At 39.3% G+C, this 22,803-nt stretch overlaps 8 non-coding genes across 8 annotated transcripts; all 8 read left to right on the top strand.

Moving 5' to 3' along the window:
- The first annotated feature begins 127 nt into the window (after positions 1-127).
- Positions 128-201, top strand: TRNAI-AAU (transfer RNA isoleucine (anticodon AAU)). Its single transcript has one exon. It is a non-coding gene; the product is annotated as a tRNA-Ile (tRNA).
- Positions 202-1,370: 1,169 nt separating this feature from the next.
- Positions 1,371-1,444, top strand: TRNAI-AAU (transfer RNA isoleucine (anticodon AAU)). Its single transcript has one exon. It is a non-coding gene; the product is annotated as a tRNA-Ile (tRNA).
- Positions 1,445-2,614: 1,170 nt separating this feature from the next.
- Positions 2,615-2,688, top strand: TRNAI-AAU (transfer RNA isoleucine (anticodon AAU)). Its single transcript has one exon. It is a non-coding gene; the product is annotated as a tRNA-Ile (tRNA).
- Positions 2,689-3,858: 1,170 nt separating this feature from the next.
- Positions 3,859-3,932, top strand: TRNAI-AAU (transfer RNA isoleucine (anticodon AAU)). The gene has a single exon. It is a non-coding gene; the product is annotated as a tRNA-Ile (tRNA).
- Positions 3,933-10,094: 6,162 nt separating this feature from the next.
- Positions 10,095-10,168, top strand: TRNAI-AAU (transfer RNA isoleucine (anticodon AAU)). The gene has a single exon. It is a non-coding gene; the product is annotated as a tRNA-Ile (tRNA).
- A 3,626-nt stretch (positions 10,169-13,794) lies between these two features.
- On the top strand, positions 13,795-13,868 carry TRNAI-AAU (transfer RNA isoleucine (anticodon AAU)). The gene has a single exon. It is a non-coding gene; the product is annotated as a tRNA-Ile (tRNA).
- Positions 13,869-19,894: 6,026 nt separating this feature from the next.
- Positions 19,895-19,968, top strand: TRNAI-AAU (transfer RNA isoleucine (anticodon AAU)). Its single transcript has one exon. It is a non-coding gene; the product is annotated as a tRNA-Ile (tRNA).
- A 1,729-nt stretch (positions 19,969-21,697) lies between these two features.
- On the top strand, positions 21,698-21,771 carry TRNAI-AAU (transfer RNA isoleucine (anticodon AAU)). Its single transcript has one exon. It is a non-coding gene; the product is annotated as a tRNA-Ile (tRNA).
- The last annotated feature ends 1,032 nt before the right edge of the window (positions 21,772-22,803 follow it).

Raw genomic sequence — 22,803 nt, 5'->3', positions numbered from 1 at the left:
CGTTTTTGTCTGTTTACGCTCCAAAGATCCTTTTGAGATTTTCACTCACTGGAGAACATATCTTAGCGATCACCATGATGTGTATGAAACCCTGCTCAGCAGAACATGTAACCAATAGCAAAACATGGGCCGGTTAGCTCAGCTGGTTAGAGCATGGTGCTAATAACGCCAAGGTCGCGGGTTCGATCCCCGTACAGGCCAAAAATTTTAAGATTATTCAGACTGTCTACTTCGTGGACACATTGTGAAAAACCGTCAAAGAGTATAAATTAGAAGTCATGGCTGTATGTGTTTATATACACAGCACCATTACAGAAAAACCAGTGAAGCAGTTTGCTTGTTATAGATTTAACTAATGTTCATTCCAGTAATATCAAAGAAAAAGCAAAAGTTGCGTTTCACTTAACTGTTTAGGCATGAGAATTGGATTTAGTTGACTTATTCCTAGAGTTCAAGTAGCCAGTCTCCTGAAAGTTTACCAGCTTTTATTAAAACATTTCTCCCTTCAAGCTGGAAAAGGAATGTGAGGATCTGCAAAGTCATGAGAGAAAATGTCAATGGAAATCTTTTCTCGAACTAAAATTCTTGACTTTTCCATCCTCATCCAGTGCAATTTCAGCCAAAAATAGGGGATGCAGATTGCATCACTGCACATGAACAATTTGCCAAATGATAACAGGTTGCATTAAAATGTTTCCTTTTCTAAGCCTGAAGAGAAATGTAAGGGTGCTCCAATGATTTTTACAAGTTTTGACAAACTTCAAGGATGCGGGATGAGAAATCAAGTTAGCTTGAAGCAATTCCTTAAAAACACAAGCATTAATCTAAATATATTTAACCCTTCTTGATGACTGCTTAAGGATCCAGTGCACATGAGTTTGGCAGATGATGATAAAGAGTTCCTCTCGTACTTTACCTCCATCTTCTCTCTTTGCTTTACTCGGTTGCAACGCTTTCAGGCAAACTTCCCATGCAGACTTTAAACTTCTTGCCTCAATCTTCTAAACTACAGCAGATCCACATATCAGCCTACATCTGGACAGGTGACCACACCATGGGATCCCGGAGCAGAGGGCAATGGGATTGCTGAAAGTCCAAAGACGTGGTAGTAGAAATTGCTGAAAATGCTTTCTCATAATAAAATCCCTGACATCAATTGGAGTAAACATAGTGAAGGCCAGTCCTCTTTAGCATAAGGACAGCATCCAGGTTTATATTCCCTGATGGTCAGTGTTGGATTTCTCGTTTTTGTCTGTTTACGCTCCAAAGATCCTTTTGAGATTTTCACTCACTGGAGAACATATCTTAGCGATCACCATGATGTGTATGAAACCCTGCTCAGCAGAACATGTAACCAATAGCAAAACATGGGCCGGTTAGCTCAGCTGGTTAGAGCATGGTGCTAATAACGCCAAGGTCGCGGGTTCGATCCCCGTACAGGCCAAAAATTTTAAGATTATTCAGACTGTCTACTTCGTGGACACATTGTGAAAAACCGTCAAAGAGTATAAATTAGAAGTCATTGCTGTATGTGTTTATATACACAGCACCATTACAGAAAAACCAGTGAAGCAGTTTGCTTGTTATAGATTTAACTAATGTTCATTCCAGTAATATCAAAGAAAAAGCAAAAGTTGCATTTCACTTAACTGTTTAGGCATGAGAATTGGATTTAGTTGACTTATTCCTAGAGTTCAAGTAACCAGTCTCCTGAAAGTTTACCAGCTTTTATTAAAACATTTCTCCCTTCAAGCTGGAAAAGGAATGTGAGGATCTGCAAAGTCATGAGAGAAAATGTCAATGGAAATCTTTTCTCAAACTAAAATTCCTGACTTTTCCATCCTCACCCAGTGCAATTTCAGCCAAAAATAGGGGATGCAGATTGCGTCACTGCACATGAACAATTTGCCAAATGATAACAGGTTGCATTAAAATGTTTCCTTTTCTAAGCCTGAAGAGAAATGTAAGGGTGCTCCAATGATTTTTACAAGTTTTGACAAACTTCAAGGATGCGGGATGAGAAATCAAGTTAGCTTGAAGCAATTCCTTAAAAACACAAGCATTAATCTAAATATATTTAACCCTTCTTGATGACTGCTTAAGGATCCAGTGCACATGAGTTTGGCAGATGATGATAAAGAGTTCCTCTCGTACTTTACCTCCATCTTCTCTCTTTGCTTTACTCGGTTGCAACGCTTTCAGGCAAACTTCCCATGCAGACTTAAAACTTCTTGTCTCAATCTTCTAAACTACAGCAGATCCACATATCAGCCTACATCTGGACAGGTGACCACACCATGGGATCCCGGAGCAGAGGGCAATGGGATTTCTGAAAGTCCAAAGACGTGATAGTAGAAATCGCTGAAAATGCTTTCTCACAATAAAAATCCCTGACATCAATTGGAGTAAACATAGAGAAGGCCAGTCCTCTTTAGCATAGGGACTGCATCCAGGATTATATTCCCTGATGGTCAGTGTTGGATTTCTCGTTTTTGTCTGTTTTCGCTCCAAAGATCCTTTTGAGATTTTCACTCACTGGAGAACGTATCTTAGCGATCACCATGATGTCTATGAAACCCTGCTCAGCAGAACATGTAACCAATAGTAAAAGATGGGCCGGTTAGCTCAGCTGGTTAGAGCGTGGTGCTAATAACACCAAGGTCACGGGTTCGATCCCCATACGGGCCAAAAATTTTAAGGTTATTCAGACTGTCTACTTCGTGGACACATTGTGAAAAACCGTCAAAGAGTATAAATTAGAAGTCATGGCTGTATGTGTTTATATACACAGCACCATTACAGAAAAACCAGTGAAGCAGTTTGCTTGTTATAGATTTAACTAATGTTCATTCCAGTAATATCAAAGAAAAAGCAAAAGTTGCATTTCACTTAACTGTTTAGGCATGAGAATTGGATTTAGTTGACTTATTCCTAGAGTTCAAGTAACCAGTCTCCTGAAAGTTTACCAGCTTTTATTAAAACATTTGTCCCTTCAAGCTGCAAAAGGAATGTGAGGATCTGCAAAGTCATGAGAGAAAATGTCAATGGAAATCTTTTCTCGAACTAAAATTCTTGACTTTTCCATCCTCATCCAGTGCAATTTCAGCCAAAAATAGGGGATGCAGATTGCGTCACTGCACATGAACAATTTGCCAAATGATAACAGGTTGCATTAAAATGTTTCCTTTTCTAAGCCTGAAGAGAAATGTAAGGGTGCTCCAATGATTTTTACAAGTTTTGACAAACTTCAAGGATGCGGGATGAGAAATGAAGTTAGCTTGAAGCAATTCCTTAAAAACACAAGCATTAATCTAAATATATTTAACCCTTCTTGATGACTGCTTAAGGATCCAGTGCACATGAGTTTGGCAGATGATGATAAAGAGTTCCTCTCGTACTTTACCTCCATCTTCTCTCTTTGCTTTACTCGGTTGCAACGCTTTCAGGCAAACTTCCCATGCAGACTTAAAACTTCTTGTCTCAATCTTCTAAACTACAGCAGATCCACATATCAGCCTACATCTGGACAGGTGACCACACCATGGGATCCCGGAGCAGAGGGCAATGGGATTTCTGAAAGTCCAAAGACGTGATAGTAGAAATCGCTGAAAATGCTTTCTCACAATAAAAATCCCTGACATCAATTGGAGTAAACATAGAGAAGGCCAGTCCTCTTTAGCATAGGGACTGCATCCAGGATTATATTCCCTGATGGTCAGTGTTGGATTTCTCGTTTTTGTCTGTTTTCGCTCCAAAGATCCTTTTGAGATTTTCACTCACTGGAGAACGTATCTTAGCGATCACCATGATGTCTATGAAACCCTGCTCAGCAGAACATGTAACTAATAGTAAAACATGGGCCGGTTAGCTCAGCTGGTTAGAGCGTGGTGCTAATAACACCAAGGTCACGGGTTCGATCCCCGTACGGGCCAAAAATTTTAAGGTTATTCAGACTGTCTACTTCGTGGACACATTGTGAAAAACCGTCAAAGAGTATAAATTAGAAGTCATTGCTGTATGTGTTTATATACACAGCACCATTACAGAAAAACCAGTGAAGCAGTTTGCTTGTTATAGATTTAACTAATGTTCATTCCAGTAATATCAAAGAAAAAGCAAAAGTTGCATTTCACTTAACTGTTTAGGCATGAGAATTGGATTTAGTTGACTTATTCCTAGAGTTCAAGTAACCAGTCTCCTGAAAGTTTACCAGCTTTTATTAAAACATTTCTCCCTTCAAGCTGGAAAAGGAATGTGAGGATCTGCAAAGTCATGAGAGAAAATGTCAATGGAAATCTTTTCTCAAACTAAAATTCCTGACTTTTCCATCCTCACCCAGTGCAATTTCAGCCAAAAATAGGGGATGCAGATTGCGTCACTGCACATGAACAATTTGCCAAATGATAACAGGTTGCATTAAAATGTTTCCTTTTCTAAGCCTGAAGAGAAATGTAAGGCTGCTCCAATGATTTTTACAAGTTTTGACAAACTTCAAGGATGCGGGATGAAAAATGAAGTTAGCTTGAAGCAATTCCTTAAAAACACAAGCATTACTCTAAAGATATTTAACCCTTCTTGATGAATGCTTAAGGATCCAGTGCACATGAGTTTGGCAGAGGTTGATAAAGAGTTCCTCTCGTACTTTACCTCCATCTTCTCTCTTTGCTTTACTCGGTTGCAAGGCTTTCAGGAAAACTTCCCATGCAGACTTAAAATTTCTTGTCTCAATCTTCTAAACTACAGCAGATCCACATATCAGCCTACATCTGGACAGGTGACCACACCATGGGATCCCGGAGCAGAGGGCAATGGGATTGCTGAAAGTCCAAAGACGTGATAGTAGAAATCGCTGAAAATGCTTTCTCACAATAAAAATCCCTGACATCAATTGGAGTAATCATAGTGAAGGCCAGTCCTCTTTAGCATAGGGACAGCATCCAGGGTTATATTCCCTGATGGTCAGTGTTGGATTTCTCGTTTTTGTCTGTTTACGCTCCAAAGATCCTTTTGAGATTTTCACTCACTGGAGAACGTATCTTAGCCATCACCATGATGTGTATGAAACCCTGCTCAGCAGAACATGTAACCAATAGGAAAACATGGGCCGGTTAGCTCAGCTGGTTAGAGCGTGGTGCTAATAGCGCCAAGGTCGCGGTTTCGATCCCCGTACGGGCCAAAAATTTTAAGATTATTCAGACTGTCTACTTCATGGACACATTGTGAAAAACCGTCAAAGAGTATAAATTAGAAGTCATGGCTGTATGTGTTTATATACACAGCACCATTACAGAAAAACCAGTGAAGCAGTTTGCTTGTTATAGATTTAACTAATGTTCATTTCAGTAATATCAAAGAAAAAGAAAAAGTTGCGTTTCACTTAACTGTTTAGGCATGAGAATTGGATTTAGTTGACTTATTCCTAGAGTTCAAGTAGCCAGTCTCCTAAAAGTTTACCAGCTTTTATTAAAACATTTGTCCCTTCACGCTGGAAAAGGAATGTGAGGATCTGCAAAGTCATGAGAGAAAATGTCAATGGAAATCTTTTCTCAAACTAAAATTCCTGACTTTTCCATCCTCACCCAGTGCAATTTCAGCCAAAAATAGGGGATGCAGATTGCGTCACTGCACATGAACAATTTGCCAAATGATAACAGGTTGCATTAAAATGTTTCCTTTTCTAAGCCTGAAGAGAAATGTAAGGGTGCTCCAATGATTTTTACAAGTTTTGACAAACTTCAAGGATGCGGGATGAGAAATGAAGTTAGCTTGAAGCAATTCCTTAAAAACACAAGCATTAATCTAAAGATATTTAACCCTTCTTGATGACTGCTTAAGGATCCAGTGCACATGAGTTTGGCAGATGATGATAAAGAGTTCCTCTCGTACTTTACCTCCATCTTCTCTCTTTGCTTTACTCGGTTGCAACGCTTTCAGGCAAACTTCCCATGCAGACTTAAAATTTCTTGTCTCAATCTTCTAAACTACAGCAGATCCACATATCAGCCTACATCTGGACAGGTGACCACACCATGGGATCCCGGAGCAGAGGGCAATGGGATTGCTGAAAGTCCAAAGACGTGATAGTAGAAATCGCTGAAAATGCTTTCTCACAATAAAAATCCCTGACATCAAATGGAGTAAACATAGTGAAGGCCAGTCCTCTTTAGCATAGGGACAGCATCCAGGGTTATATTCCCTGATGGTCAGTGTTGGATTTCTCGTTTTTGTCTGTTTACGCTCCAAAGATCCTTTTGAGATTTTCACTCACTGGAGAACATATCTTAGCGATCACCATGATGTGTATGAAACCCTGCTCAGCAGAACATGTAACCAATAGTAAAACATGGGCCGGTTAGCTCAGCTGGTTAGAGCATGGTGCTAATACTGCCAAGGTCGCAGGTTCGATCCCCATACAGACCAAGCATTTTAAGGTTATTCAGACTGTCTACTTCGTGGACACATTGTGAAAAACCGTCAAAGAGTATAAATTAGAAGTCATGGCTGTATGTGTTTATATACACAGCACCATTACAGAAAAACCAGTGAAGCAGTTTGCTTGTCTGCTTGTTTTAGATTTAACTAATGTTCATTCCAGTAATATCAAAGAAAAAGCAAAAGTTGCGTTTCACTTAACTGTTTAGGCATGAGAATTGGATTTAGTTGACCTATTCCTAGAGTTCAAGTAGCCAGTCTCCTGAAAGTTTACCAGCTTTTATTAAAACATTTCTCCCTTCAAGCTGGAAAAGGAATGTGAGGATCTGCAAAGTCATGAGAGAAAATGTCAATGGAAATCTTTTCTCAAACTAAAATTCTTGACTTTTCCATCCTCATCCAGTGCAATTTCAGCCAAAAATAGGGGATGCAGATTGCATCACTGCACATGAACAATTTGCGAAATAATAACAGGTTGCATTAAAATGTTTCCTTTTCTAAGCCTGAAGAGAAATGTAAGGGTGCTCCAATGATTTTTACAAGTTTTGACAAACTTCAAGGATGCGGGATGAGAAATGAAGTTAGCTTGAAGCAATTCCTTAAAAACACAAGCATTAATCTAAAGATATTTAACCCTTCTTGATGACTGCTTAAGGATCCAGTGCACATGAGTTTGGCAGATGCTGATAAAGAGTTCCTCTCGTACTTTACCTCCATCTTCTCTCTTTGCTTTACTCGGTTGCAACGCTTTCAGGCAAACTTCCCATGCAGACTTAAAACTTCTTGTCTCAATCTTCTAAACTACAGCAGATCCACATATCAGCCTACATCTAGACAGGTGACCACACCATGGGATCCCGGAGCAGAGGGCAATGGGATTGCTGAAAGTCCAAAGACGTGATAGTAGAAATCGCTGAAAATGCTTTCTCACAATAAAAATCCCTGACATCAATTGGAGTAAACATAGTGAAGGCCAGTCCTCTTTAGCATAGGGACAGCATCCAGGGTTATATTCCCTGATGGTCAGTGTTGGATTTCTCATTTTTGTCTGTTTACGCTCCAAAGATCCTTTCAAGATTTTCACTCACTGGAGAACGTATCTTAGCGATCACCATGATGTGTATGAAACCCTGCTCAGCAGAACATGTAACCAATAGTAAAGCATGGGCCGGTTAGCACAGCTGCTTAGAGCATGGTGCTAATAACACCAAGGTCGCGTGTTCGATCCCCGTACGGGCCAAAAATTTTAAGGTTATTCAGACTGTCTACTTCGTGGACACATTGTGAAAAACCGTCAAAGAGTATAAATTAGAAGTCATGGCTGTATGTGTTTATATACACAGCACCATTACAGAAAAACCAGTGAAGCAGTTTGCTTGTTATAGATTTAACTAATGTTCATTCCAGTAATATCAAAGAAAAAGCAAAAGTTGCGTTTCACTTAACTGTTTAGGCATGAGAATTGGATTTAGTTGACTTATTCCTAGAGTTCAAGTACCCAGTATCCTGAAAGTTTACCAGCTTTTATTAAAACATTTGTCCCTTCAAGCTGCAAAAGGAATGTGAGGATCTGCAAAGTCATGAGAGAAAATGTCAATGGAAATCTTTTCTCGAACTAAAATTCTTGACTTTTCCATCCTCATCCAGTGCAATTTCAACCAAAAATAGGGGATGCAGATTGCGTCACTGCACATGAACAATTTGCCAAATGATAACAGGTTGCATTAAAATGTTTCCTTTTCTAAGCCTGAAGAGAAATGTAAGGGTGCTCCAATGATTTTTACAAGTTTTGACAAACTTCAAGGATGCGGGATGAGAAATGAAGTTAGCTTGAAGCAATTCCTTAAAAACACAAGCATTAATCTAAAGATATTTAACCCTTCTTGATGACTGCTTAAGGATCCAGTGCACATGAGTTTGGCAGATGATGATAAAGAGTTCCTCTCGTACTTTACCTCCATCTTCTCTCTTTGCTTTACTCGGTTGCAACGCTTTCAGGCAAACTTCCCATGCAGACTTAAAATTTCTTGTCTCAATCTTCTAAACTACAGCAGATCCACATATCAGCCTACATCTGGACAGGTGACCACACCATGGGATCCCGGAGCAGAGGGCAATGGGATTGCTGAAAGTCCAAAGACGTGATAGTAGAAATCGCTGAAAATGCTTTCTCACAATAAAAATCCCTGACATCAAATGGAGTAAACATAGTGAAGGCCAGTCCTCTTTAGCATAGGGACAGCATCCAGGGTTATATTCCCTGATGGTCAGTGTTGGATTTCTCATTTTTGTCTGTTTACGCTCCAAAGATCCTTTTGAGATTTTCACTCACTGGAGAACATATCTTAGCGATCACCATGATGTGTATGAAACCCTGCTCAGCAGAACATGTAACCAATAGTAAAACATGGGCCGGTTAGCTCAGCTGGTTAGAGCATGCTGCTAATACTGCCAAGGTCGCGGGTTCGATCCCCATACAGACCAAGCATTTAAAGGTTATTCAGACTGTCTACTTCGTGGACACATTGTGAAAAACCGTCAAAGAGTATAAATTAGAAGTCATGGCTGTATGTGTTTATATACACAGCACCATTAGAGAAAAACCAGTGAAGCAGTTTGCTTGTCTGCTTGTTATAGATTTAACTAATGTTCATTCCAGTAATATCAAAGAAAAAGCAAAAGTTGCGTTTCACTTAACTGTTTAGGCATGAGAATTGGATTTAGTTGACTTATTCCTAGAGTTCAAGTAGCCAGTCTCCTGAAAGTTTACCAGCTTTTATTAAAACATTTCTCCCTTCATGCTGGAAAAGGAATGTGAGGATCTGCAAAGTCATGAGAGAAAATGTCAATGGAAATCTTTTCTCAAACTAAAATTCTTGACTTTTCCATCCTCATCCAGTGCAATTTCAGCCAAAAATAGGGGATGCAGATTGCATCACTGCACATGAACAATTTGCGAAATGATAACAGGTTGCATTAAAATGTTTCCTTTTCTAAGCCTGAAGAGAAATGTAAGGGTGCTCCAATGATTTTTACAAGTTTTGACAAACTTCAAGGATGCGGGATGAGAAATGAAGTTAGCTTGAAGCAATTCCTTAAAAACACAAGCATTAATCTAAAGATATTTAACCCTTCTTGATGACTGCTTAAGGATCCAGTGCACATGAGTTTGGCAGATGCTGATAAAGAGTTCCTCTCGTACTTTACCTCCATCTTCTCTCTTTGCTTTACTCGGTTGCAACGCTTTCAGGCAAACTTCCCATGCAGACTTAAAATTTCTTGTCTCAATCTTCTAAACTACAGCAGATCCACATATCAGCCTACATCTAGACAGGTGACCACACCATGGGATCCCGGAGCAGAGGGCAATGGGATTGCTGAAAGTCCAAAGATGTGATAGTAGAAATCGCTGAAAATGCTTTCTCACAATAAAAATCCCTGACATCAATTGGAGTAATCATAGTGAAGGCCAGTCCTCTTTAGCATAGGGACAGCATCCAGGGTTATATTCCCTGATGGTCAGTGTTGGATTTCTCGTTTTTGTCTGTTTACGCTCCAAAGATCCTTTTGAGATTTTCACTCACTGGAGAACGTATCTTAGCCATCACCATGATGTGTATAAAACCCTGCTCAGCAGAACTTGTAACCAATAGGAAATCATGGGCCGGTTAGCTCAGCTGGTTAGAGCGTGGTGCTAATAACGCCAAGGTCGCAGGTTCGATCCCCGTACGGGCCAAAAATTTTAAGATTATTCAGACTGTCTACTTCGTGGACACATTGTGAAAAACCGTCAAAGAGTATAAATTAGAAGTCATGGCTGTATGTGTTTATATACACAGCACCATTACAGAAAAACCAGTGAAGCAGTTTGCTTGTTATAGATTTAACTATTGTTCATTTCAGTAATATCAAAGAAAAAGCAAAAGTTGCGTTTCACTTAACTGTTTAGGCATGAGAATTGGATTTAGTTGACTTATTCCTAGAGTTCAAGTAGCCAGTCTCCTAAAAGTTTACCAGCTTTTATTAAAACATTTGTCCCTTCACGCTGGAAAAGGAATGTGAGGATCTGCAAAGTCATGAGAGAAAATGTCAATGGAAATCTTTTCTCAAACTAAAATTCCTGACTTTTCCATCCTCACCCAGTGCAATTTCAGCCAAAAATAGGGGATGCAGATTGCGTCACTGCACATGAACAATTTGCCAAATGATAACAGGTTGCATTAAAATGTTTCCTTTTCTAAGCCTGAAGAGAAATGTAAGGGTGCTCCAATGATTTTTACAAGTTTTGACAAACTTCAAGGATGCGGGATGAGAAATGAAGTTAGCTTGAAGCAATTCCTTAAAAACACAAGCATTAATCTAAAGATATTTAACCCTTCTTGATGACTGCTTAAGGATCCAGTGCACATGAGTTTGGCAGATGATGATAAAGAGTTCCTCTCGTACTTTACCTCCATCTTCTCTCTTTGCTTTACTCGGTTGCAACGCTTTCAGGCAAACTTCCCATGCAGACTTAAAATTTCTTGTCTCAATCTTCTAAACTACAGCAGATCCACATATCAGCCTACATCTGGACAGGTGACCACACCATGGGATCCCGGAGCAGAGGGCAATGGGATTGCTGAAAGTCCAAAGACGTGATAGTAGAAATCGCTGAAAATGCTTTCTCACAATAAAAATCCCTGACATCAAATGGAGTAAACATAGTGAAGGCCAGTCCTCTTTAGCATAGGGACAGCATCCAGGGTTATATTCCCTGATGGTCAGTGTTGGATTTCTCATTTTTGTCTGTTTACGCTCCAAAGATCCTTTTGAGATTTTCACTCACTGGAGAACATATCTTAGCGATCACCATGATGTGTATGAAACCCTGCTCAGCAGAACATGTAATCAATAGTAAAACATGGGCCGGTTAGCTCAGCTGGTTAGAGCATGGTGCTAATACTGCCAAGGTCGTGGGTTCGATCCCCATACAGACCAAGCATTTTAAGGTTATTCAGACTGTCTACTTCGTGGACACATTGTGAAAAAACGTCAAAGAGTATAAATTAGAAGTCATGGCTGTATGTGTTTATATACACAGCACCATTAGAGAAAAACCAGTGAAGCAGTTTGCTTGTCTGCTTGTTATAGATTTAACTAATGTTCATTCCAGTAATATCAAAGAAAAAGCAAAAGTTGCGTTTCACTTAACTGTTTAGGCATGAGAATTGGATTTAGTTGACTTATTCCTAGAGTTCAAGTAGCCAGTCTCCTGAAAGTTTACCAGCTTTTATTAAAACATTTCTCCCTTCAAGCTGGAAAAGGAATGTGAGGAACTGCAAAGTCATGAGAGAAAATGTCAATGGAAATCTTTTCTCAAACTAAAATTCTTGACTTTTCCATCCTCATCCAGTGCAATTTCAGCCAAAAATAGGGGATGCAGATTGCATCACTGCACATGAACAATTTGCCAAATGATAACAGGTTGCATTAAAATGTTTCCTTTTCTAAGCCTGAAGAGAAATGTAAGGGTGCTCCAATGATTTTTACAAGTTTTGACAAACTTCAAGGATGCGGGATGAGAAATGAAGTTAGCTTGAAGCAATTCCTTAAAAACACAAGCATTAATCTAAAGATATTTAACCCTTCTTGATGACTGCTTAAGGATCCAGTGCACATGAGTTTGGCAGATGCTGATAAAGAGTTCCTCTCGTACTTTACCTCCATCTTCTCTCTTTGCTTTACTCGGTTGCAACGCTTTCAGGCAAACTTCCCATGCAGACTTAAAACTTCTTGTCTCAATCTTCTAAACTACAGCAGATCCACATATCAGCCTACATCTAGACAGGTGACCACACCATGGGATCCCGGAGCAGAGGGCAATGGGATTGCTGAAAGTCCAAAGACGTGATAGTAGAAATCGCTGAAAATGCTTTCTCACAATAAAAATCCCTGACATCAAATGGAGTAAACATAGTGAAGGCCAGTCCTCTTTAGCATAGGGACAGCATCCAGGGTTATATTCCCTGATGGTCAGTGTTGGATTTCTCATTTTTGTCTGTTTACGCTCCAAAGATCCTTTCGAGATTTTCACTCACTGGAGAACGTATCTTAGCGATCACCATGATGTGTATGAAACCCTGCTCAGCAGAACATGTAACCAATAGTAAAGCATGGTTAGCACAGCTGCTTAGAGCATGGTGCTAATAACACCAAGGTCACGGGTTCGATCCCCGTACAGGCCAAAAATTTTAAGGTTATTCAGACTGTCTACTTCGTGGACACATTGTGAAAAACCGTCAAAGAGTATAAATTAGAAGTCAGAAAAACCAGTGAAGCAGTTTGCTTGTTATAGATTTAACTAATGTTCATTCCAGTAATATCAAAGAAAAAGCAAAAGTTGCGTTTCACTTAACTGTTTAGGCATGAGAATTGGATTTAGTTGACTTATTCCTAGAGTTCAAGTACCCAGTATCCTGAAAGTTTACCAGCTTTTATTAAAACATTTGTCCCTTCAAGCTGCAAAAGGAATGTGAGGATCTGCAAAGTCATGAGAGAAAATGTCAATGGAAATCTTTTCTCGAACTAAAATTCTTGACTTTTCAATCCTCATCCAGTGCAATTTCAACCAAAAATAGGGGATGCAAATTGCGTCACTGCACATGAACAATTTGCCAAATGATAACAGGTTGCATTAAAATGTTTCCTTTTCTAAGCCTGAAGAGAAATGTAAGGGTGCTCCAATGATTTTTACAAGTTTTGACAAACTTCAAGGATGCGGGATGAGAAATGAAGTTAGCTTGAAGCAATTCCTTAAAAACACAAGCATTAATCTAAAGATATTTAACCCTTCTTGATGACTGCTTAAGGATCCAGTGCACATGAGTTTGGCAGATGATGATAAAGAGTTCCTCTCGTACTTTACCTCCATCTTCTCTCTTTGCTTTACTGGGTTGCAACGCTTTCAGGCAAACTTCCCATGCAGACTTAAAACTTCTTGTCTCAATCTTCTAAACTACAGAAGATCCACATATCAGCCTACATCTGGACAGGTGACCACACCATGGGATCCCGGAGCAGAGGGCAATGGGATTGCTGAAAGTCCAAAGACGTGATAGTAGAAATCGCTGAAAATGCTTTCTCACAATAAAAATCCATGACATCAAATGGAGTAAACATAGTGAAGGCCAGTCCTCTTTAGCATAGGGACAGCATCCAGGGTTATATTCCCTGATGGTCAGTGTTGGATTTCTCGTTTTTGTCTGTTTACGCTCCAAAGATCCTTTTCAGATTTTCACTCACTGGAGAACATATCTTAGCGATCACCATGAGGTGTATGAAACCCTGCTCAGCAGAACATGTAACCAATAGTAAAACATGGGCTGGTTAGCTCAGCTGGTTAGAGCATGGTGCTAATAACGCCAAGGTCGCGGGTTCGATCCCCGTACAAGCCAAACATTTTAAGGTTATTCAGACTGTCTACTTCGTGGACACATTGTGAAAAACCGTCAAAGAGTATAAATTAGAAGTCATGGCTGTATGTGTTTATATACACAGCACCATTACAGAAAAACCAGTGAAGCAGTTTGCTTGTCTGCTTGTTGTAGATTTAACTAATGTTCATTCCAGTAATATCAAAGAAACAGCAAAAGTTGCGTTTCACTTAACTGTTTAGGCATGAGAATTATATTTAGTTGACTTATTCCTAGAGTTCAAGTAGCCAGTCTCCTGAAAGTTTACCAGCTTTTATTAAAACATTTGTCCCTTCAAGCTGCAAAAGGAATGTGAGGATCTGCAAAGTCATGAGAGAAAAATGTCAATGGAAATCTTTTCTCGAACTAAAATTCTTGACTTTTCCATCCTCATCCAGTGCAATTTCAGCCAAAAATAGGGGATGCAGATTGCGTCACTGCACATGAACAATTTGCCAAATGATAACAGGTTGCATTAAAATGTTTCCTTTTCTAAGCCTGAAGAGAAATGTAAGGGTGCTCCAATGATTTTTACAAGTTTTGACAAACTTCAAGGATGCGGGATGAGAAATGAAGTTAGCTTGAAGCAATTCCTTAAAAACACAAGCATTAATCTAAAGATATTTAACCCTTCTTGATGACTGCTTAAGGATCCAGTGCACATTAGTTTGGCAGATGATGATAAAGAGTTCCTCTCGTACTTTACCTCCATCTTCTCTCTTTGCTTTACTCGGTTGCAACGCTTTCAGGCAAACTTCCCATGCAGACTTAAAACTTCTTGTCTCAATCTTCTAAACTACAGCAGATCCACATATTAGCCTACATCTGGACAGGTGACCACACCATGGGATCCCGGAGCAGAGGGCAATGGGATTGCTGAAAGTCCAAAGACGTGATAGTAGAAATCGCTGAAAATGCTTTCTCACAATAAAAATCCATGACATCAAATGGAGTAAACATAGTGAAGGCCAGTCCTCTTTAGCATAGGGATAGCATCCAGGGTTATATTCCCTGATGGTCAGTGTTGGATTTCTCGTTTTTGTCTGTTTACGCTCCAAAGATCCTTTTCAGATTTTCACTCACTGAAGAACATATCTTAGCGATCACCATGATGTGTATGAAACCCTGCTCAGCAGAACTTGTAACCAATAGTAAAACATAGGCTGGTTATTAGCGTGGTGCTAATAACGCCAAGGTCGCATGTTCAATCCCCATACGGGCCAAAAATTTTAACATTATTCAGACTGTCTACTTCGTGGACACATTGTGAAAAACCATCAAAGAGTATAAATTAGAAGTCATGGCTGTATGTGTTTATATACACAGCACCATTACAGAAAAACCAGTGAAGCAGTTTGCTTGTTATAGATTTAACTAATGTTCATTGCAGTAATATCAAAGAAAAAGCAAAAGTTGCGTTTCACTTAACTGTTTATGCATGAGAATTGGATTTAGTTGACTTATTCCTAGAGTTCAAGTTAGCAGTCTGAAAGTTTACCAGCTTTTATTAAAACATTTGTCCCTTCAAGCTGCAAAAGGAATGTGAGGATCTGCAAAGTCATGAGAGAAAATGTCAATGGAAATCTTTTCTCGAACTAAAATTCTTGACTTTTCCATCCTCACCCAGTGCAATTTCAGCCAAAAATAGGGGATGCAGATTGCGTCACTGCACATGAACAATTTGCCAAATGATAACAGGTTGCATTAAAATGTTTCCTTTTCTAAGCCTGAAGAGAAATGTAAGGGTGCTCCAATGATTTTTACAAGTTTTGACAAACTTCAAGGATGCGGGATGAGAAATGAAGTTAGCTTGAAGCAATTCCTTAAAAACACAAGCATTAATCTAAAGATATTTAACCCTTCTTGATGACTGCTTAAGGATCCAGTGCACATGAGTTTGGCAGATGATGATAAAGAGTTCCTCTCGTACTTTACCTCCATCTTCTCTCTTTGCTTTACTCGGTTGCAACGCTTTCAGGCAAACTTCCCATGCAGACTTAAAATTTCTTGTCTCAATCTTCTAAACTACAGCAGATCCACATATCAGCCTACATCTGGACAGGTGACCACACCATGGGATCCCGGAGCAGAGGGCAATGGGATTGCTGAAAGTCCAAAGACGTGATAGTAGAAATCGCTGAAAATGCTTTCTCACAATTAAAATCCCTGACATCAATTGGAATAAACATAGTGAAGACCAGTCCTCTTTAGCATAGGGACAGCATGCAGGGTTATATTCCCTGATGGTCAGTGTTGGATTTCTCGTTTTTGTCAGTTTACGCTCCAAAGATCCTTTTGAGATTTTCACTCACTGGAGAACATATCTTAGCGATCACCATGATGTGTATGAAACCCTGCTCAGCAGAACATGTAACCAATAGTAAAACATGGGCCGGTTAGCTCAGCTGGTTAGAGCATGGTGCTAATACTGCAAAGGTCGTGGGTTCAATCCCCATACAGACCAAGCATTTTAAGGTTATTCAGACTGTCTACTTCGTGGACACATTGTGAAAAACCGTCAAAGAGTATAAATTAGAAGTCATGGCTGTATGTGTTTATATACACAGCACCATTAGAGAAAAACCAGTGAAGCAGTTTGCTTGTCTGCTTGTTATAGATTTAACTAATGTTCATTCCAGTAATATCAAAGAAAAAGCAAAAGTTGCGTTTCACTTAACTGTTTAGGCATGAGAATTGGATTTAGTTGACTTATTCCTAGAGTTCAAGTAGCCAGTCTCCTGAAAGTTTACCAGCTTTTATTAAAACATTTCTCCCTTCAAGCTGGAAAAGGAATGTGAGGATCTGCAAAGTCATGAGAGAAAATGTCAATGGAAATCTTTTCTCAAACTAAAATTCTTGACTTTTCCATCCTCATCCAGTGCAATTTCAGCCAAAAATAGGGGATGCAGATTGCATCACTGCACATGAACAGTTTGCCAAATGATAACAGGTTGCATTAAAATGTTTCCTTTTCTAAGCCTGAAGTGAAATGTAAGGGTGCTCCAATGATTTTTACAAGTTTTGACAAACTTCAAGGATGCGGGATGAGAAATGAAGTTAGCTTGAAGCAATTCCTTAAAAACACAAGCATTAATCTAAAGATATTTAACCCTTCTTGATGACTGCTTAAGGATCCAGTGCACATGAGTTTGGCAGATGCTGATAAAGAGTTCCTCTCGTACTTTACCTCCATCTTCTCTCTTTGCTTTACTCGGTTGCAACGCTTTCAGGCAAACTTCCCATGCAGACTTAAAATTTCTTGTCTCAATCTTCTAAACTACAGTAGTCTCCTGAAAGTTTACCAGCTTTTATTAAAACATTTGTCCCTTCAAGCTGCAAAAGGAATGTGAGGATCTGCAAAGTCATGAGAGAAAATGTCAATGGAAATCTTTTCTCGAACTAAAATTCTTGACTTTTCCATCCTCACCCAGTGCAATTTCAGCCAAAAATAGGGGATGCAGATTGCGTCACTGCACATGAACAATTTGCCAAATGATAACAGGTTGCATTAAAATGTTTCCTTTTCTAAGCCTGAAGAGAAATGTAAGGGTGCTCCAATGATTTTTACAAGTTTTGACAAACTTCAAGGATGCGGGATGAGAAATGAAGTTAGCTTGAAGCAATTCCTTAAAAACACAAGCATTAATCTAAAGATATTTAACCCTTCTTGATCACTGCTTAAGGATCCAGTGCACATGAGTTTGGCAGATGATGATAAAGAGTTCCTCTCGTACTTTACCTCCATCTTCTCTCTTTGCTTTACTCGGTTGCAACGCTTTCAGGCAAACTTCCCATGCAGACTTAAAATTTCTTGTCTCAATCTTCTAAACTACAGCAGATCCACATATCAGCCTACATCTGGACAGGTGACCACACCATGGGATCCCGGAGCAGAGGGCAATGGGATTGCTGAAAGTCCAAAGACGTGATAGTAGAAATCGCTGAAAATGCTTTCTCACAATTAAAATCCCTGACATCAATTGGAATAAACATAGTGAAGACCAGTCCTCTTTAGCATAGGGACAGCATGCAGGGTTATATTCCCTGATGGTCAGTGTTGGATTTCTCGTTTTTGTCAGTTTACGCTCCAAAGATCCTTTTGAGATTTTCACTCACTGGAGAACATATCTTAGCGATCACCATGATGTGTATGAAACCCTGCTCAGCAGAACATGTAACCAATAGTAAAACATGGGCCGGTTAGCTCAGCTGGTTAGAGCATGGTGCTAATACTGCCAAGGTTGTGGGTTCGATCCCCATACAGACCAAGCATTTTAAGGTTATTCAGACTGTCTACTTCGTGGACACATTGTGAAAAACCGTCAAAGAGTATAAATTAGAAGTCATGGCTGTATGTGTTTATATACACAGCACCATTAGAGAAAAACCAGTGAAGCAGTTTGCTTGTCTGCTTGTTATAGATTTAACTAATGTTCATTCCAGTAATATCAAAGAAAAAGCAAAAGTTGCGTTTCACTTAACTGTTTAGGCATGAGAATTGGATTTAGTTGACTTATTCCTAGAGTTCAAGTAGCCAGTCTCCTGAAAGTTTACCAGCTTTTATTAAAACATTTCTCCCTTCAAGCTGGAAAAGGAATGTGAGGATCTGCAAAGTCATGAGAGAAAATGTCAATGGAAATCTTTTCTCAAACTAAAATTCTTGACTTTTCCATCCTCATCCAGTGCAATTTCAGCCAAAAATAGGGGATGCAGATTGCATCACTGCACATGAACAGTTTGCCAAATGATAACAGGTTGCATTAAAATGTTTCCTTTTCTAAGCCTGAAGTGAAATGTAAGGGTGCTCCAATGATTTTTACAAGTTTTGACAAACTTCAAGGATGCGGGATGAGAAATGAAGTTAGCTTGAAGCAATTCCTTAAAAACACAAGCATTAATCTAAAGATATTTAACCCTTCTTGATGACTGCTTAAGGATCCAGTGCACATGAGTTTGGCAGATGCTGATAAAGAGTTCCTCTCGTACTTTACCTCCATCTTCTCTCTTTGCTTTACTCGGTTGCAACGCTTTCAGGCAAACTTCCCATGCAGACTTAAAATTTCTTGTCTCAATCTTCTAAACTACAGTAGTCTCCTGAAAGTTTACCAGCTTTTATTAAAACATTTGTCCCTTCAAGCTGCAAAAGGAATGTGAGGATCTGCAAAGTCATGAGAGAAAATGTCAATGGAAATCTTTTCTCGAACTAAAATTATTGACTTTTCCATCCTCATCCAGTGCAATTTCAGCCAAAAATAGGGGATGCAGATTGCGTCACTGCACATGAACAATTTGCCAAATGATAACAGGTTGCATTAAAATGTTTCCTTTTCTAAGCCTGAAGAGAAATGTAAGGGTGCTCCAATGATTTTTACAAGTTTTGACAAACTTCAAGGATGCGGGATGAGAAATGAAGTTAGCTTGAAGCAATTCCTTAAAAACACAAGCATTAATCTAAAGATATTTAACCCTTCTTGATCACTGCTTAAGGATCCATTGCACATGAGTTTGGCAGATGATGATAAAGAGTTCCTCTCGTACTTTACCTCCATCTTCTCTCTTTGCTTTACTCGGTTGCAACGCTTTCAGGCAAACTTCCCATCACGTCTTTGTAGACTTAAAACTTCTTGTCTCAATCTTCTAAACTACAGCAGATCCACATATCAGCCTACATCTGGACAGGTGACCACACCATGGGATCCCGGAGAAGAGGGCAATGGGATTGCTGAAAGTCCAAAGACGTGATAGTAGAAATCGCTAAAAAATGCTTTCTCACAATAAAAATCCCTGACATCAAATGGAGTAAACATAGTGAAGGCCAGTCCTCTTTAGCATAGGGAAAGCATCCAGGGTTATATTCCCTGATGGTCAGTGTTGGATTTCTCGTTTTTGTCTGTTTACGCTCCAAAGATCCTTTTGAGATTTTCACTCACTGGAGAACATATCTTAGCGATCACCATGATGTGTATGAAACCCTGCTCAGCAGAACATGTAACCAATAGTAAAACATGGGCCGGTTAGCTCAGCTGGTTAGAGCGTGGTGCTAATAACACCAAGGTCACGGGTTCGATCCCCGTACGGGCCAAAAATTTTAAGGTTATTCAGACTGTCTACTTCGTGGACACATTGTGAAAAACCGTCAAAGAGTATAAATTAGAAGTCATGGCAGTATGTGTTTATATACACAGCACCATTACAGAAAAACCAGTGAAGCAGTTTGCTTGTTATAGATTTAATTAATGTTCATTGCAGTAATATCAAAGAAAAAGCAAAAGTTGCGTTTCACTTAACTGTTTATGCATGAGAATTGGATTTAGTTGACTTATTCCTAGAGTTCAAGTTAGCAGTCTGAAAGTTTACCAGCTTTTATTAAAACATTTGTCCCTTCAAGCTGCAAAAGGAATGTGAGGATCTGCAAAGTCATGAGAGAAAATGTCAATGGAAATCTTTTCTCGAACTAAAATTCTTGACTTTTCCATCCTCACCCAGTGCAATTTCAGCCAAAAATAGGGGATGCAGATTGCGTCACTGCACATGAACAATTTGCCAAATGATAACAGGTTGCATTAAAATGTTTCCTTTTCTAAGCCTGAAGTGAAATGTAAGGGTGCTCCAATGATTTTTACAAGTTTTGACAAACTTCAAGGATGCGGGATGAGAAATGAAGTTAGCTTGAAGCAATTCCTTAAAAACACAAGCATTAATCTAAAGATATTTAACCCTTCTTGATGACTGCTTAAGGATCCAGTGCACATGAGTTTGGCAGATGCTGATAAAGAGTTCCTCTCGTACTTTACCTCCATCTTCTCTCTTTGCTTTACTCGGTTGCAACGCTTTCAGGCAAACTTCCCATGCAGACTTAAAATTTCTTGTCTCAATCTTCTAAACTACAGTAGTCTCCTGAAAGTTTACCAGCTTTTATTAAAACATTTGTCCCTTCAAGCTGCAAAAGGAATGTGAGGATCTGCAAAGTCATGAGAGAAAATGTCAATGGAAATCTTTTCTCGAACTAAAATTATTGACTTTTCCATCCTCATCCAGTGCAATTTCAGCCAAAAATAGGGGATGCAGATTGCGTCACTGCACATGAACAATTTGCCAAATGATAACAGGTTGCATTAAAATGTTTCCTTTTCTAAGCCTGAAGAGAAATGTAAGGGTGCTCCAATGATTTTTACAAGTTTTGACAAACTTCAAGGATGCGGGATGAGAAATGAAGTTAGCTTGAAGCAATTCCTTAAAAACACAAGCATTAATCTAAAGATATTTAACCCTTCTTGATCACTGCTTAAGGATCCATTGCACATGAGTTTGGCAGATGATGATAAAGAGTTCCTCTCGTACTTTACCTCCATCTTCTCTCTTTGCTTTACTCGGTTGCAACGCTTTCAGGCAAACTTCCCATCACGTCTTTGTAGACTTAAAACTTCTTGTCTCAATCTTCTAAACTACAGCAGATCCACATATCAGCCTACATCTGGACAGGTGACCACACCATGGGATCCCGGAGAAGAGGGCAATGGGATTGCTGAAAGTCCAAAGACGTGATAGTAGAAATCGCTAAAAAATGCTTTCTCACAATAAAAATCCCTGACATCAAATGGAGTAAACATAGTGAAGGCCAGTCCTCTTTAGCATAGGGAAAGCATCCAGGGTTATATTCCCTGATGGTCAGTGTTGGATTTCTCGTTTTTGTCTGTTTACGCTCCAAAGATCCTTTTGAGATTTTCACTCACTGGAGAACATATCTTAGCGATCACCATGATGTGTATGAAACCCTGCTCAGCAGAACATGTAACCAATAGTAAAACATGGGCCGGTTAGCTCAGCTGGTTAGAGCGTGGTGCTAATAACACCAAGGTCACGGGTTCGATCCCCGTACGGGCCAAAAATTTTAAGGTTATTCAGACTGTCTACTTCGTGGACACATTGTGAAAAACCGTCAAAGAGTATAAATTAGAAGTCATGGCAGTATGTGTTTATATACACAGCACCATTACAGAAAAACCAGTGAAGCAGTTTGCTTGTTATAGATTTAATTAATGTTCATTCCAGTAATATCAAAGAAAAAGCAAAAGTTGCGTTTCATTTAACTGTTTAGGCATGAGAATTGGATTTAGTTGACTTATTCCTAGAGTTCAAGTAACCAGTCTCCTGAAAGTTTACCAGCTTTTATTAAAACATTTGTCCCTTCAAGCTGCAAAAGGAATGTGAGGATCTGCAAAGTCATGAGAGAAAATGTCAATGGAAATCTTTTCTCGAACTAAAATTCTTGACTTTTCCATCCTCATCCAGTGCAATTTCAGCCAAAAATAGGGGATGCAGATTGCGTCACTGCACATGAAAAATTTGCCAAATGATAACAGGTTGCATTAAAATGTTTCCTTTTCTAAGCCTGAAGAGAAATGTAAGGGTGCTCCAATGATTTTTACAAGTTTTGACAAACTTCAAGGATGCGGGATGAGAAATGAAGTTAGCTTGAAGCAATTCCTTAAAAACACAAGCATTAATCTAAAGATATTTAACCCTTCTTGATGACTGCTTAAGGATCCAGTGCACATGAGTTTGGCAGATGATGATAAAGAGTTCCTCTCGTACTTTACCTCCATCTTCTCTCTTTGCTTTACTCGGTTGCAACGCTTTCAGGCAAACTTCCCATGCAGACTTAAAACTTCTTGTCTCAATCTTCTAAACTACAGCAGATCCACATATCAGCCTACATCTGGACAGGTGACCACACCATGGGATCCCAGAGCAGAGGGCAATGGGATTGCTGAAAGTCCAAAGACGTGATAGTAAAAATCGCTGAAAATGCTTTCATACAAAAAAAATCCCTGACATCAATTGGAGTAAACATAGTGAAGGCCAGTCCTCTTTAGCATAGGGACAGCATCCAGGGTTATATTCCCTGATGGTCAGT

This window comes from Mixophyes fleayi, chromosome 2 (assembly GCF_038048845.1).
Source record: "Mixophyes fleayi isolate aMixFle1 chromosome 2, aMixFle1.hap1, whole genome shotgun sequence".
NCBI lineage: Eukaryota > Metazoa > Chordata > Amphibia > Anura > Limnodynastidae > Mixophyes > Mixophyes fleayi.
Note: the sequence above shows the minus strand (reverse complement) of the source record. Positions and strands in the feature narration are given on the sequence as shown.